This window comes from Melospiza melodia, chromosome 7, assembly GCF_035770615.1.
Source record: "Melospiza melodia melodia isolate bMelMel2 chromosome 7, bMelMel2.pri, whole genome shotgun sequence".
In the NCBI taxonomy this organism is placed as follows: Eukaryota; Metazoa; Chordata; class Aves; order Passeriformes; family Passerellidae; genus Melospiza; species Melospiza melodia.
The window spans coordinates 17,098,675-17,116,696 of NC_086200.1; positions in this window are offsets into that span (position 1 = coordinate 17,098,675).

The window sequence follows — 18,022 nt, forward strand, 5'->3', positions numbered from 1 at the left end:
TCCATTCCTGATCCAGGCCAGGAGCCATTTGCCTTCTTGCCCACCTGGGCACACAGCTGGCTCAAGTCCAGCCTGCTGTCCATCAGTGTCCCCAGGTCCCTTTCTGCCTCACCAATGTCCCGCCCTTGGCCATCATGTGGGTGTGCTGTGATGGCACTCAAGGTGATCTGTTCCATAACGTGCCAGGCACCCAGGTCAGGCTGACAGGCCTGGAGTTCCCCAGCTCCTCCTTCCAGCCTTTCTTGGGGTTGGGCTCACATTGGCTTCGCCAGTCCTCTGGGACCTCCCTGCTGAGCCAGCACTGATGATAAATGATGGAGAGCAACTTGGGGAGCTCATCCACCAGTTCCCTCATCCCCCTGGAATGAATCCCATCTGCTCCCAGAGACACCTGTGTGCATCTGTGTGGCTCAGCAGGTCCCCATCTGCTTCCTCCTGGATTACAGGGGGCTGTTCTTCTCCCTGTGCCCATCCACCAGCTCAGAAGAGCACTTTTCTTGAGGACAACTTGACTTATTCTTGAAAACTGAGGCAAAGAAGGGGTTAAGTACCTCAGCCTTTCCCTCATATTTGGTCACCACATCTCCCCTAATAATGAATGGAGATTGTCCTTGTACTTCCTTGTGCCATTAATATATTCATAGAAACATTTTTATTTTCCTTCACAGACGAGGACTGGTTAAGTCTTAAGTTTTCACCTCTCTAATTTTTGTTCTGCATGAGCTAACAACATCCTGAAACATATCCTCAGATAGCTACCTCTCTGTCCGAAGGTGATGCACCTTCTGTTTTTCCCCAAGTTCCTGCAAAAGGCCCATCACATACAGAACGGCACCTGTTGGCTAAAGTACACCTCAGAGCAGGAAAATACAAGAGTCTATAAATTAAAAGAGGGAGAGCAAGTTAGAAAAGTAAAAGAAGAAGAGGCTGGGAAGGCTAACAAAAACTGGGACCCCCTTGATCATTTACTTCTTCCTACCCTTGCAGTACCTCAAATCCTTCCTCCAGTTCCTCTTGCTGTGGACCCAATTCCTCCTCCTCTCTCAGCTGTCATTCCTTTACCACCTCCTAACCCAGTTATACCTTCACCACCTTCCCCTCAGCCCTCTCCTTACTCTCTTTACCCCGCACTTCTGCCCCCTTACCTCAACCATTTCATGTACCCCTTATTCGCCAGCAAGTTCCTGCTCTGCCTCCCCCACAACAAATGAGAAGCCAAACAACATCTCAGAATCTCATGCCCAAGAGTGAAGTTAACCAGTCAGCCTCCACAGCTGATGTTATAACACCCGGTCCAAAGTGGGTAAAGTGGAAAAATTGTCCCCCCTCAGAGAAGTTCCCATGGGCAGGGTGGCCAGTGAGATTTGACTTGTAAATGCTCCGTTGACTGCGTCCAAAGTTAGAAACCTTAAGAAAGAATTGTGAAATTTAGTGGAAGACTGTTGCCTTTTCAAGGCATGGCGACCTGGTTCGTAGCCTGGCACGGTGGCCAAAACCCTAGGGTCACTTGGTCCATATGCTTCTGACACCAACGTGGTGGACCGCAAATGGCGTTTATTGAGAGGTCACAAGGGTTTTTATAGCTTGGGCAGTCAGTGTCATTTCCTTCTGCTCACGTCCGGCTGGGTGCGGCCAGGTACGGAGCAAAGGTCTGACTGCAGCGGGGGGTGATGTCCTGACTGACTGTACAGCCTGATTTCTTCCGCACGCATATTCCTAGCTCTCCACATTTCACCCCTTCCTCATGATTAATAAAAGTCGTATAAAGATATAAAATGTAGAGGCTACAAAATTTCATGTGTTATTAAAATTAGTATAAAATTTTAAGTGTGTTAGTAACTGGCACACCTTAAAGTAATTGTCGGCGCTTGACAAACATAATGTTAACCATTTCTAAATGCTTTTTAACGAATAGCACCAGTTTGTTTAATATGCAAGGCCCGAAGATTAGGGTTAGTAAGATTATAGTGAGTGGGCCTATTAGGGTAGAAATCAGGGTGGTGAGCCATGGGGACCCGTTGAACCATGACTCGAACCAGCTGTGTTGAGCTTCTCAGGTGATGACAGGTTGCTCGGTGGTCTCTCTCTCTTTCCTGGTAGTGGAGCATATGGGTTGCGGGGGCATCCGATGATCCAGTCCTGCAAACAAAGTCTCACAATTCTCATGAGTTTCACTTTGAAGGTCTGGTTTAAAAGATTTGAGTGGACACCATTTAATGTCCCCATCTTTTTTAACGGCTGCATACCTGCGCCCCGTAAGCACTAGTCTCCAACCTTGTTCCCACTCCCCTAGTTCATTTTTGATCACAACCCGTGGGCCTTTCTCTAATGCTCATCCCGTGGGCCTTTCTCTAATGCTCGTGTGGCCCAGTGTCTCTGGGTAGGACTGTTTGTTTCATCCCCCTAGGGAATTGATTTAACGCTAGCAGTGCAGTTGCTAGTATGAGCGCCTGGTCCCCTGGGGGAATGGCATTGGTGAAGCCTTCTGTCTTTGCTAGTACTTCCAGTTTAGTTTTCAGAGTCTGGTTTGCTCTTTCGATGATGGCTTGTCTGGTGCTGTTGTATGGGATGCCATGTACCAAGGCGATGTTCCATTTCAAGATGAATGCTTGGACCGTCTTTGAGATGAAGTTTGAGCCGTTGTCTGTTTTGATTTGTTTTGGAGCTCCAAGCCATGCCATGGCTGTTAGCCAATGTTGGATGGTCACTTTGGAATCGGTCTTGAGATGCTGTGTGGCCACGATCATACCGCTATACGCATATACGCTAACTGCAAGCCACGCTCAGGGTCTCAACAGCTGGCATTGTGTAAAGTCTTTTTGCCATATTTCTGAGGCTTTGAGGCCTCTGGGGTTGACGCCACTTGACCACAGCAGTGACTTCTGGCAGTGGGGGCACGTGGCGACAACGTGCTTTGCATCCGCGGTAGAAATCCCGCACTTTTTCGCAAGTGCTTTAGCTCCGATGTGAAGGGATTTGTGCAACTGACAAGCTTCTTTCAGTGTCCATACACCTCTTGTGGCGGCGTCAGCCTTGTCATTGCCAATTTGTTAGAATCCTTTGATCGGGTCATGGCTGTTGACGTGGATGACTGATATGGTGCCTTTCCGTGAATAGAGTGCTTCCTCCAGCATCGTTGCCACTGTGGACACTGACACACCTGGTCCGGACATGGCTAGGCAGAGCTTGGCCACAAATATGGAGTCAGTCACAATGTTAAGGTGTTCTTCTGGGAACAGTCCGCATGCTAGGACTACGGCTGCTGCTTCAAGCTGTTGGGCCGAAAGCATGGGGTCGGTTGTCTTGACACATTGCCACTGTTCTCCTGACTGCCATACTGCTGCCGCGGTGGAGGTCTGCGATGATGTATCTGTGAAGATGGTTTGTCCTGCCTGCGGCCGGTTGATTACTTTTGGTGGGAGGTCGATGTTGATGACCGTGAGCAGCCGAGTCCAAGGGGGTTTTGCCGCGTAGCTAATCTCTCCTCCAAAGCCTGCAAGGGCCATGGCTGGATATTCAGATATTGTTGTTGACTGTGCGGAGAGCTGTTTGCGGAAGGGCAAGTATATCTTGGAAGATTCGATGCCCAGATGTCTTAGGGCGAGTTTCCTGCCTTTCATGATGAGGCTGCTGAGGCACTTGACTTCCGGGGAAAAGGCACGTGACGGCTTCCCCAAGACAACCCAGAGTATCAGTTGGGCTTTCTCGGGGGGTCCTTGGGCTAAGGCTCCCACTCCCCCCTTTTTTGTAAAGTGGACATACAGATCAACTGGTGCACTTGAGTGCCATCTGGTGAGCATGCTCACTGACATCTGGCATTCGATGAAGTTGAGCGAGCTTACTGCTTCCAGTGTCAGGGTTTTCTGCTCCCATGGGTTCTTCCCTTTCAAGAGGTCATTTAGAGGGGCCATGACCTCGGGAGGAATCAGGACGATGTTGCGGAGCCACTGTAAGGACCCTACCAGCTGCTGCACCTCGTGGAGCGTCTTGATGTCTCAGCGGATTTTCATCTAGGGAGGAGTTATGTAGGAGCTTGTGATTCCCACTCCTAGGAAGGTAACACACGGTCCCTTTTTTATTTTCGTACTCGCTATCTTGAAGCCATTTGTCTTTAAGGTCTCAGAGATTATTGATACCAGCTGATCTACTTGTCTCGTTGATGGCGCGGCGATCAGGATGTCGTCCATGTACTGCATGATGGTCACAGTCGGATTGCTCTGCCGGACTGGTGCTAGCGCTCGGTCTACTGTGATCTGGCAGATGGTAGGAGAGTTGACCATTCCTTGGGGTAACATTCTCCAGCGTAGGTTGGGCCGCTGGCTGTTCAGAAAGACAATGGAAAAGGCGAACCGCTCCTTGTCGTCTTCGTGCAGGGGAATAGAAAAGAAGCAGTCTTTGATGTCGAGCACTGCACAGGGTTGCCCTCTCGGTATCATTGAGTTCATGGGCAGCAAAGTTTGTACAGGGCCCATAGGCTGCATTCTCTTGTTCACTTCCCACAGGTCGTGCAGTAGACGAAAGCCTTCACAGACCGTTTAGGTATTACAAAGATCGGGGTGTTCCATGGGCTCGTGGAGGGTTCTATATGATTCTTGTGTAACTCACGGCCAACTAGCTCAAGGAGAGCAGTCATTTGAGGCGTTGACAAGGGCCACTGCTCGATCCACACCGGATCGACTGATTTCCAAGTTAGCTTGATGGGCAATGGCGGGTATGTGACAGAGGCCCTTAGAATAAATTTGTCACCTGTGGAGAGCATTATTAATAATTGGTTAGCTGAGAAAGGCCACACTGATATAATGCCACTGGTTAAACTGAAGGAGAAAAGTCAGCAGTCAGCAAGCTAAAAGGAAGAGTCAGCAGCGACCTTGCTGCAACATGAGGATAGGGAGTTGAGATTAGTCCTGAATACATCCTAAGAATATGTAGAAAGTATCAAAAGTAGAACCATAGGAATGTAGAAGTAGGCGTAGGTGCTGATATGCAAGCTGACCAATCCTGAGCTCAACTTTTGCAATATGTATGAAGCTCATTATTAACTGTATTTAACCCGCCGTACTGATCAATAAAATTGAGCCTGTGATGATCAAAATGATGTCCTGGTTCCCTTCCGTCGACAAATGGTGGAGAATGCGGGCATAACCGAATCTCTGCCCTTTTTCTCGGATTAAAAGAAAAAGGGATTACGCCACGGTCCGGAAGTTGGGTTTGGGTCCCAGCAGCCGGGACGGTGCCGGAATTTGAAGCACCCTTAAGGTTCACAACGGTGACTTAAGCCAATACGTGTCGCAGGAGCCTGGAGAGCTGCAACAGCGCGCGCTGATTAATAGGTATGGATAGGCAAGCGGCATATGATTTATTTACCGCCTATTTAGAGCGGCGTGGGATAAAAGGGATAGATTTAAAAAAGGAGTTACCAGGGTTATTAGCTTATGGCCATGCTAAGGGTATCTTTTCTAATCCTCATACAGTTCATGAGTTATCAGAGTGGAGAAAGTTTGGGGAAATATTGTGGGATACAGTACTAGACGATGATAAGTCAGCAAAGAAATTCGGGAAGTTATGGCGGGTGGTGTATAACACGTTACTTCAGCAGGTCTCTGAGAGAAAGGCAGCAGAAAGGGCAACAGAAGCTCATAAGAGGAATATAGGGTATGGTCGTGAAGATGATCCCCTGGCACCCTCTGTAACTAAAGTACTTATGCCTAAGAGTCCCCAGCAAAGTGGTGTGGAGGATTTCTCTATAGGCGCAGTGGAACCGTCTGCACCTTTCCTGTCAGAGGGGGAGGGCGAGTCGGATGGTGGGGGTAAGAGCAAACCAGCTTTGCCTCCGCCACCAGCTTCAGGCGGGTTGGATGGTGGGAGTAGGGGCAAGCCAGCTTCGCCTCCGCCGCCAGCCTTGCCTCCGCCGCTACCCCTCAATGAGCCGGCTCCGGTTTCACTGTCAGCTCCAGCGGGGGAGGGGGGGCTCCCGCTTCCCCCGCACGAGCCAGCCCCTGCTTCACTGCCCCCCCCGCGCGAAACCTCGGTGTCTGCACCGAAGCGCCAGCAGCATAGCACCCTTAAAGGGCCAGATCCCATCCCAGGGGCACACCGTGATCCATGGGGGGAGATGGCTAAACAGAGGAGGGAAGCTTGGGCTGCTTTGGCAAAGGAAGTAATGCAAATGGGGGATGGTGAGGCGGTGGAAATAGCTTCTAGTCTTGCATGTCCAGTTACATACACACCACAGTATGATGCACAGGGGAACCTTACGCATAATCTAGCAGAATATACTCCCTTAGATTGGAAGCTGTTAACTCAGCTACGTTCTACGGTTAGTCAGTTTGGAGTAAAAAGTGAACCTGTTAAGCAAATGTTAGATTATCTTTTTAATACTCAGGTTTTATGTCCTAATGATTTAAGAGGAATAGTTCGGTTGATATTTACTCAGCATCAGCAGTTATTATTTAATGCCCATTGGCACGCGTTGGTAAATGAATCGGTTGCTGTACAACGAGCCCAGGGAGACCCATTACATGGGGTGACAGTAGAGGAGCTGATGGGCTTAGGGGCATATTTACGTACAGAGGCACAGATGATATCGGGAGCAGATAAACTTACAGAGTCTATGTGGTTAGTGCGTGCTGCAATAGATATGGTTAAAGAGCCAGGAGGGTTACCGGCTTATATGGGTATTAAGCAAGGAAGGGAAGAATCATTTGGAAATTTTATCGATAGAACAGCTACTGCTATAGATCGGGCTGGTGTTGCAGGGTGCTATTGAAGCAGGTGTGCTTTGCAAAATAGCAATCCAGCAACCCAAAGAGTGTTAGCTACTTTAGGGGCAAATTGGACTATTGAGGAAGCATTAGAGTGAATGGCATTAATGCCAACAGCTTCACAGGCATTTATAGCAGAAGCCTTAAAGGAATTAGGATTAGGGTTGCAAAAGCATAGTCTACTCAAAATCAGGTGTTAGCTGCTCTTGCTCCTCTCCGAAGAGGCTCACTGGCAGTCACGAAAAGAGGCTCGAGACCATTCATCAAGTGTTACCGATGCGGCAATGAGGGACAGACACAAGTTACTGCCATGACATCGCTGCTACCTCCTGTCTGCAACCCGCAACAACACGGAGCCTCGGCTTGGACTTATCAGCAGCAGTAGACGTCACACTAATGACAAACCGGCCTGAGAGGATACCCACTGGAATAAAGGGTCCTCTTATACTAAATGGACAAACATGTGGAGCATTATTGCTGGGACGTTCCTCTATAACTATGTTGGGATTATTTGTTTTGCCTGGTGTTATCGATGCGGACTTTACCGGGGAAATACAAATTATGGCTTACACCCTTTATCCTCCGATTAAAATTACAAAAGGACAACGCATTGCACAATTGGTACCACTGTCACAAATGACATCGGGAATACAATCATTTACTGGGCAAGCACGGGATGAAAAAGGTTTTGGCTCTACCGGTGTTACACTTTTAACTGTGGATTTACAAAACAGACCAAAACAAAAAGTTGAAATTACCTATGGGCATCAAAGCATAACCCTTTATGGATTATTGGATACAGGAGCAGATACTAGCATCATTTCTCCAGAAGCCTGGCCACAACATTGGCCTCTATTTCCTTCATCAAACATGTTCACAGGAGTAGGAGGATTTACATTGGCAAGCAGGTCGCCGTCTTTGTCTGTGTGCATTGAGAATCAACAAATATCTGCTGTGTTTTCAATTGTTCAACTGCCTCCTACAGTTTCCTGTTTAATTGGAAGGGACATTTTAACACAATTGGGAGTGGTGTTGACTAATCAGCACCCTGATTATGCATGCCCATGAATTGGTACAGGAACAATATACAAAAGGGCACCTAAGACTGTCCACAAGCCCTTGGAATACACCTATTTTTGTAATCAAAAAGAAATCAGGGAAATATCGTTTGATACATGATTTGAGGGCTGTAAATGACCAAATGGAACCAATGGGGGCCTTACAGCCTGGTCTTCCAAATCCAGCTATGATTCCAGAACACTGGCCACTTTTAATTATTGACCTAAAGGATTGTTTTTTCACTATTGGCCTGCATCCTGATGACATGAAGAGATTTGCTTTTACTTTACCAGCAATAAATCGTGGGGAACCAGATAAAAGATTTGAATGGACATCTCTTCCGCAGGGCATGCGCAACTCTCCTATGTCAGCTTTATGTTGATGCAGCATTACAGCCACTACGTCGTAAATGGCCAGCAACTATAATATATCATTACATGGACGATATTTTGTTTGCACAGCAACAGCCATTCTCCTCTTTACAGATTAACACCATTAAAAATACTCTTGCTGCATATTCACTTGTTATTGCTGCAGAGAAAATTCAGACTACAAAGCCCTGGAAATATTTGGGATAGACTTTGACAGATCAAATAGTGATACCACAAAAATTGGAATTACAATTGGACATTAAAACTCTACATGATGCACAGAAGTTGCTGGGAGACTTACAGTGGCTGAAGCCTATTGTGGGAATACCAGATCACTTATTAGAAGCCCTACGACCTTTGTTAAAAGGTGTGGACCCTACTACTCCTGTACACCTGACAAAGGAGCATCATCTTGCCTTGCAGCAAATTAGTAACTGTGTACAGCAAGGGTATGTGTCTCGTCGACAACTCGACCACCCCATTGACCTTACTATTTGGAATAGCCCTTGCCACTTGCTTGGTGCTCTCTCTCAGTTGCAAAAGAAAACGGGGGAGATACGGGTTTTGGAATGGTTGTCACCACCACTACAGCATAAGAAAACAATATTTTCAAAAATTGAACAATTAGCTGCATTAATCAAGAAGGGGTGTCTCAGAATTCTTGAAGTGGATGGTAGAGAACCTGCTACTATTAGATTGCCTATGGAAAAAGAAACCTTGGACTGGTATTTGATAAATTCAAAGAATTTACAAGAAGCATTATTGATGTCACCTGCTAAAGTAGAGACTAGTAAATTAGTGCCTAGAGTTTTGCAATGGATGACAGAATGGAACTGGATTACTCGACCTTTAAGAGAAGAAAACCCCATAGAAGGAGCTATTACAGTTTTTACAGATGCAGGAAAGAAATCAAGGCGTGCTGCTGTTACCTGGCAAGAAAAAGGACAATGGAAGCATCAACTCCTCACAGCAGACCCTGCAGATAGCTTACAAACTTTGGAATTGTTAGCAGTAGTATGGGCAGTGTCCAACTTACAGGAGCCTTTAAATGTGGTCACAGACTCTATGTATGTTGCAGGAGTAGTCAAACAAATAGAGGAAGCAGCAATTAAGGAAGTGAATAATAAACGATTGTATGAGTTACTGATACAGTTAAGGAAGGCTTTACGAGAAAGAAAGGCAGCATATTCTGTGATTATAAGAACCCAAGTTCAGGATTATGGGAAAAACCTGCAAAGCCTCTGGTGGATCGCCTTACGGAGGAGGACAAGGAGCGACTGGGGAAGAAACTGCTTCTAGTCCTACAACCACTACTGTTACAATTGAAGGGGTACTCGGAAGCGGTGGACAGAGCACTGACACGTCACTACCGGACGGCCCAGGAGTTGATTGGTTTCATTGACTCATTATCAACTTTTCACTTAACAGATCCAGCGAAACTACATTGCCTTGACTGTCACAATCCACATTGTGCTGCCTGGATAGCTCTACGTTGTGGGGGTTGTAAAAGAACTTTTTGGATAGAACAATCATTATTACGGGATTTGTGGTGTCATACTTGTGAACACGAGCACACGTGGGGTAAAAGCTGGCAAGATGAATTAAGGAGACAAACGGGGCAAAACGCATATATAGCTTTAAATCTTTATGAGTCTCCTGAACAGAAGGTTCTTGCTTATTATCGATGGGAAATACAATGTATTGTAAATAGAATTAAGGTTCAAAGTAAATCACGTATAGTTTCTATAAGGTGTAGGAAATTAGTGCCTTTAACACAGCATTCAGTTGTAGGACCCTTCCAAGGGGACCCTGATAGAGCATTAGATTGCTGCATTGATAAGTTGAAAAAATTAAGTTTGAAAGTGGCAGGACCAGTGAAATTAGGAGCAGCAAGATTGAAGACAGATAAGAAAAAGAAGGCAAAAAAAAAAGGGAACGGTCTCATTTGAATAGGGGTATCAGTGATTGCTAATTAATTTTCTATGATTAGAACAATTTTACTGTTGTGGGACCCTCGGGAGGATATAGTTGTTGAGGAGGATAACGAACAAGAACTACGATTACGAAATAAGATATACCTTGTGTTAAAGAAAGACCTTGAGCTGTTAGCCTCATATAGTAAAAAGGCTGAAGAGGCTTTGCAATCACCACCATTGAATTGGTTGCTTTGGGTTGAAGATACACAATTTTATACTGGTCCTTACTTACATTCGCTTCCTTGTTATGTTTGCAAAAAGGATAAAGATAAATGCTATGCATGGGTAGCCTTGCATTGTGCAGATTGTAATCAGGTTTATTGGTATTCACAGAAGTCATTGGGATATTTATGGTGTACATCTTGTTTTGGAAAGTGGATTCGAAATCATATCTGGGTTAGAGCTCTTGAACAAAGTACTGGCCTGCCAGGACGGACAGGATTACAGCTCTTTGAGAGTGCAGAACAAGTGGTTATAGCATATCTTAGGTGGAAGTTACAGGAAAACCTTAGAATATTTGAAATTACTAAAGCCTCATGCATCATAGCAGCTCGCTGCAAAGCTGATTTGCCTTCAAACTTACCTCGTGCTATATTTGTGAGCAAGGATGCTGATTTAGAATTAGATCAGTATATTCAAGAATTGACTCAGCCTTACAATAGACAATCTAGCAAATCAGGGAAAAGACAGCGAAGAAAGAAAAAACAACGTAAGCAGAAGGAAGAAAAGGAGAAGCAAAGCAAGCAGAAAGAAAAATGAGGTTTGTTTTTGTAATACTGCTCAATGCTGTAGCAAGTGAAGCAGTAGGAGTAACACACTTTAGTCAACCAAGGGAAAATTTATGGGTAACACTTGCTAATCAAACTAACCAATCATCACTTTGTCTTAGTCTTGGAGGAGTCACTAACCCATTTCGAACATGCCTGGTGGGACTTCCGGTGTGGTCTCCGGGAGAATTTTGCAGTTTGATAAACAATCAAACCTTATGTATGTCTAACATGTCAAACATCACATTGCCAGTACAACAAGGGTATACTGCAGGTCAGAGTGATGGCTATCGTCAATGCTTACTAATCCAATCACTTAACACCTCTTTGCATTCTCCTCCTGAAGAATTGGTTCTTTTTGGAAGTACAAATGCCAGCATATCTAACACTACAGCTGGTGGATGGTTTAGCTTAAAACTTTCGGGTGCTCAGAATTTAAACCAACCTAAAGAAACATGGGCCACCCTAGATTCATCCCTGAATGTGAGTGAATTCTCTCCACAGCATTACAGTCAATGTAACGGCACAAATATCACAGCACCAATGAAATTACCCACAGGAATATTTTTGATTTGTGGAGACAGGGCATGGAATGGTATACCAGCTAAACCACAGGGTGGACCCTGTTTTTTGGGAAAATTGTCATTGTTTCATCCTAATGTGTCCTTGCTAATGCAGCTGAGTCAAAATTCAAACAGGAGAAAACGTAGCATACATGACTTAGACTGCAGCAAGATAGGAGATCCACGATTTTGGGGCACATTCAAACAGGTGGTGGTTTCAACTATCTTACCAGGAGGATCTGCCAATAAAGCCATGAATTTAGCAAAACAATTAGGATGCTGGGCAAAGAATGAGCTGAACAAGACATCACAAATTCTAGACATGCTAACTGCAGATGTGCAAAGTGTTAACCATGCTGTTTTGCAAAATAGAGCTGCTGTAGATTTTTTGCTCTTAGCACAAGGGCATGGATGTGAAGAGTTCGAGGGAATGTGTTGCATGAATCTGTCTGATCATTCGGTGTCCATTCACACTAAGATAAAAGAATTACAACAGGGACTTCACAAACTTAAGGAAGAAGACGGTTTAGGAATTGACGAATGGCTTAAAGGCCTGGGACTCGGACCGTGGCTGAGGAACCTTGTGATCTATGCTATAGGATTGCTGGGTGTAATTTTACTGTTTTTGCTTATTTTGCCTTGTATCTTTAACTGTATCCAAAACATGGTCAGCCGTACAATAGCAAAAACATGGCAAACTAATCTCCTTGCACAAGAAGAAAACGGGGGAAATGTGGAGAGCATTATTAATAATTGGTTAGCTGAGAAAGGCCACACTGATATAATGCCACTGGTTAAACTGAAGGAGAAAAGTCAGCAGTCAGCAAGCTAAAAGGAAGAGTCAGCAGCGACCTTGCTGCAACATGAGGATAGGGAGTTGAGATTAGTCCTGAATACATCCTAAGAATATGTAGAAAGTATCAAAAGTAGAACCATAGGAATGTAGAAGTAGGCGTAGGTGCTGATATGCAAGCTGACCAATCCTGAGCTCAACTTTTGCAATATGTATGAAGCTCATTATTAACTGTATTTAACCCGCCGTACTGATCAATAAAATTGAGCCTGTGATGATCAAAATGATGTCCTGGTTCCCTTCCGTCGACAGTCACCCTAACGTCCAGCAGGGCTAGGGCATCCCTCCCCAACAAGGGTGGGCAATCCGACATAACATATGTAGTGAGGGTGATAGTTCTTCCTGGTCCTCTCTCGGTGCAGAGGGTTATTGCTACTGGTTGGGTGCTTTTGTGGGCTCGGGACAGCCCTCCAACTCCGCCCACCATGGAGGCTTCTTCTAGCTTCCATGGTAGAGGCCAGTGTATGTCTGGGATGACGGCGACATCTGATCCTGTGTCCACCCAAAAGGGAAGGCAGATGGCCGAGTCGTCGGAACTGTTGTGGAGACGACACACTGCCCACACGATCAGTGGGTGCTTGCCCACCTTTGCGGCGAAGGCCACCCATGGGTCTCGTTCCCATGCTTTCATGGCCAAAGCCACCCAGGGGCCTCGCCCCCAGGGAGCTGTTCTTGGTATTCCTGAGGTGCAGATGGGTTTGATTGAGCCATTGGTTGGGTGACGAAGTTGGTAATTTCTGGAGGGGGTAGTGGGCAAGGAAGCCCGGTGCCCCATTGAGGGTTGCTGTAGCTGGGCCGCTTCATGTTCCAGGTGGGAGGAGGCTGGGTATGGCCCAGCTGCCCCCTCCCCTTCCCTTTTCCCTGAGGCTTGGATCTGCATTCCTTAGCTAAATGCCCCTTGCTTCCACATGCCCAGCATGGTCCCCTAAGTTTTCCGTGGCGTGGTGGAGCAGCTGCTGGTGGGCGTCCTGACTGGGGGCAGTTTACTGCCACGTGGCCTACCTGGACACACTTAAAGCATGCCATCACACTGGTTATTGCAGTGTGAACTGCTGCTTGGATGGGAGCTAGGTGTTCTTCCTTTGCAACATGTCTGATCATGGCAGCAACACTGGACCCAGGTGGCAGTGATCTTAAAATGTCCTTGGTGGCTGAGTTGCATTGCTGGCGTAGGCAGTCTGCTAGCACAGGACCCTTTGCCTCTGAGGGTAATGCAAAGGAATCTAATGCTGAAGGCGGTCCACAAACTGAGTGAAGCTCTCACTCTCACTCTGCTTTATAGTGAACCATGGCAATGGTCTGGCTATTACTTTGGAAGCAACACGGATGGCTTCTCGAGCAGCACGGGTTGTTGTCATAACCTCATGGGCCCGCAGGCCCTCAGCCTGCACCTGGGGGGTGATTATAGTGGGGTCTGTGCCCTCTAGCCTCTCTATGCTGGAGCTGTGCAGTGGATGGTCTGCCCCTGTTACTAAGGCTAGCTGCTTTACACAATTGTCCTCCCATTCCTGTTTAAAAACGATCATCCCCGCCCCATCGAAAATCAGCCTGCAAGTCTGTTTGATATCAAAGGGAAGCATATCATCGCCTCCAAAAACGCTGTCAATGAGTGTGGAAACCATGGCAGAATTAATCCCCCTGTCTGCAATCGCTTTAATAATAGCCTGTATGTCTTTCGGGTTTACCAGGGAGTAGGTTCTTTGATTTCCGCCTGCCCCTCCCACACGGACTGGGAAAACCAGTGTGGCAGATGGAGCCTACTCCGCGCAAGCCATTTTTATTTTCCGCCAGTCTGTAAGTGGGGTTCGATCTTTCCCCTTAACCCATGCTGAAGCGCTGCAGCTAGTGACCTTCTATGCTGCTGCTCCCTTTTTTTTAAAGCCCGAGTCAGTGTCGGAATCCTCTGAGCACCTTTCGAGCTTGTCCCAGCTCGAGTCAGAGTTCGAGCCGTAAGTCGACTGGCCGGTCATTTCCAGGCTGCTCAGCCATTTTCTCGGGCTCCAACCCCACCCCTTCTTGCGGGGGTCAGGCCGTTCCCTCCCCCTGGGCTCCCCTCGCCTCCTGCTGGGGGACGTCCTTGCCCTATAAGGACCTAATTTGAATTGAGCGGTTTGATTGGTCTTAAGTCTCTTCTCGGGGGCCGCCCCTCCTCCCCGCTCGCCCATGCTTGCGCAGTTCAGCAAGCCTTCTGCATTTCCACCCCCCGTGTCATCCTTCCAACCCTGGTGACGTGCTTTTTTATCAACCGCTTCAGGGTCCGATATTATAGCAGCATTCCGCACCTCCTCTGCTAGCTCCTGCCAAAACGTCCGTGCACGCTCCCCCCCCCCCGCCAACCCCCCGATGGTGAGTCCGGTCACTGAGGGACTTCCGGTGTTTGCGCCTCCGCGCGCCCGACCAGGTAAAAGTCCTCCGCGGGGTTTGCGTCGCTGTCCCTACCCCCAACTGCAGTGTGGCTAATAAACAAGTTTGCGTGGCTTTCCAGGTTTCTTGCTCTTGCCGAGCTTTTTGCAGAGCCTGGATAACTCTGCCCCACGATTTGAGGGTTTTCCCTGAGCCTGAGGACATGGTCTCCTTGGCCAGAGCCTTCGTGCAATTATCCCATATCTCCAGATGGAGAATTTCTACCGGGCTTTCTATAGCCCCTAGCTTTATCAGTCTCGGCACTGCGAGAAATAAATCCTTAAGCTTACACTCGATACCCCACTGTGTGTGGATCTGACTTACGACCTTCGCGATAGCGTCCATGCTCCTCGCTGGTCTGGGGGCGTTCCCCCGGCTGCACTAGGCCAGCTGTGCAGCCGCCAGTCCCTCGTCCAGGCGATCCCCGAACCCCGGGCGGTGATCGTATCCCGGATTTTTGGCACCAGATATTGCCTTCTCAAGGTGTGGCGACCTGGTTCTTAGTCCGGCACGGTGGCCCTAACCTCAGGGTCACTCGGACCATATGCTCCTGACACCAACGTGGTGGACCACAAATGGCGGTTATTGAGGGGTCACAAGGGTTTTTATAGCTTAGGCAGTCAGTGTCATTTCCTTCTGCTTGCGTCTGGCTGAGTGCGGCCAGGTACGGAGCAAAGGTCTGACTGCAGGGGGGGATATCTCCTGACTGACCGTACAGCCCGATTTCTTCCGCACGCATATCCCTTACTCTCCCCACAAATGCTTCATAAACAGATTTCAGAACACAGTGTAAAACATTCCAGAAGTGTTCCCTGTGGAGACATTGTCCTAGAATATCCACCACCAGCAGTTTCACTTTCCATAGGCTCACAGCTTTGTATTTTTGTTGCCTGCTACATTTTAAAGCCTCATTAGTCAAAAGCTAAATTTTGCTACCACAAGCAGCATAGGCTTAGAGTGCATGGCAGTCTCTACAGCTTCAATCTCATCCTAGGCTCCTGAAGCCCAGAGCTGCAAGTAGTGATGGCTGGGACTTGTCAGTCCCGTCTGCCCACTTGATAAAACCTATAGTTTACTGCTCTGTAAAGGGGCAGGAAGGAGTAGCAGTTGTTGAAGTAATTGTAACTTAGCAACATGCTCACCTTCTTGGTAGGGGAATCCTCAGCAGGGTCATTCTCTTTGGTTGGGAGGAAATTTGCCATCTCCATCTGCATAGTGCTGCAGTTGGGAATGTTGCGATACCCCGCAGCCTTTGTGGGGTGGCTTTGAATTTTGGATCCAGATTTACCTGCATTCACATATGAAAATATTGTCTTACAGCTATTTAACAGCCTGTATTAGAGCTTTCACGGGAGCAAACCCAACACCCTTCCACATCACACCCACCAGACAAGTAGGACTCTGAGGTCTCATGCCACCCAGTCACAACTAACTTATATTTTCCTCCCTGCCACCAAGTTGGTTGGGGACTGTGTGGCGCAACTCCTTGGGTCTAGTGCAACAATTCCAGAGTCCAGAGATAAGGGGAAGATACAGAAACGCTCACAAGATGTAAAGCTGTCAGCTGACAGTCCTGCCCACACTCATCCTAGCATACAGCTGTGCTAGCAAGGCTCAGCTGGGCGAACAGCAGCTCGCCAGCCCCAGTGCTCAGAGCTCTGCCCCTCATGCTGGCAAGGAGGTGGGTGGCTGTCAGGAGCACAGCCCACCTCCTCTTGCCTGAGCAGCAGCCGGTAGGGCAGTGTGGCAGGGAGCCCAGAGCCCCATGGCTACGGACAGGCAGCCTGGGCGAGGCTCCCGCACTCAACCTCTGCCGCTGGTGGCCGGCGCTCACCGGGTATCTTGGACGGCGTCTTGCTGGAGCTGTGGGAGCGATTGGCCAGCTTCATGGGCGACACGCTGACGGGGCTGCTCTCCTTGACCTTGTGCTGCCATCGCGCAGGCGGCGCGTTTGGGATCAGCGTGTCCAGCTTCAGCAGCCCATGCAGGTCTGCCTTGAACAGGACCTGCGCCATGGTCCTGCAGGAGGGTGGCGTTAGCCATACCCACTAGCCAGGCTGAGCCTACTCCGACAGGCCCCGCCGGCCTCCCCACCACCGGCCTGTGCAAGTGCTCTGGCCGCTCCTCCCCGCCAGTGGACACTCCAACTCTCCCCAACCTCTCCTTGGGACACCCCATCAGCCGATACGCCCTCCCTCCACTCCTGGGGGGTCCTTGATCAGCCAGCATCCCTTCCAGCCACTCTTTGGGGCTCCCTCCAATAAGCGACATTCTCCCTTCCCCTGCCCGCCTCACCACAGCCTCCCCGCTCGGGACTGCACCTCAAGGCCACATCTCTGGCCCTGTGGCACGTTCACCTCCGCGGCGGCGCTGCTGCTCGCCCGCCCCGCAGCATTTTAAACAGCGGGCGGACGGCGCCCCACTTGGCCATTTCACACCCAACGGCCGCACACTGCCTGACGACAGCCGCGCGACGCAACACGATTGGCTGAGCCGCGGGACGGGGCAGGGCACTCCACGCATGCAGTGAGGGGGCGGGACTGGGGGCGGGACCAGGGCGGGGCGTTCTTGCTGGGGCGGGGCGATCCGGGGCTTGGTGGTGCAGGAGGGACCAGGCGAGTTCCGGAGGAACAGGAGTTTATGGCGGGGTGGGGGCGGTTGTGGCTGCCCGCGGCTCCCAGCCGCTCATGAGCAGGTAGGACTGGTTGGCGATGTCAGTGCTGAACAGGCGGCCCCCGGCGTGCTCCGGCGGCAGGCCCGCCTCATGCCACCAGCTGGGGAGCACCTCCAGCAGGCAGGGCAGGACGGCCTCCTCTGGCAGCTGCTTGTCGAAGGCACTGGCCTGGGGGGACACGGAGTGGAAGGGGTAGAGGCTGCCCTTCGAGCTGCCCCCGGGAGCAGCTGAGCCGCCCTGCCCATCCACTTACCTGGCTGTGCTTGCTGCTTTCCTGGAGGAAGCTGCCCAGAGCACGGTGCAGGTCAGAAACGGGCAGAATTAATCCCCCTGTCTGCAACTGCTTTAACAATTGCCTGCACGACTTTCGGGTTTACCAGGGAGTAGGTTCTTTGGTTTCCGCCTGCCCCCCCAACACGGACCGGGAACACCAGTTTTGCAGACAGAGCCCACTCCGCGCAAGCCATTTTTATTTTCCGCCAGTCTGTAAGTGGGGTTCGATCTTTCTCTGTTATCCCCTCAACCCACGCAGGAGCGCTGCAGCTAGTGACCTTGTATGCCACTGCTCCCTTTTTGTTAAAGCCCGAGTCGGTGT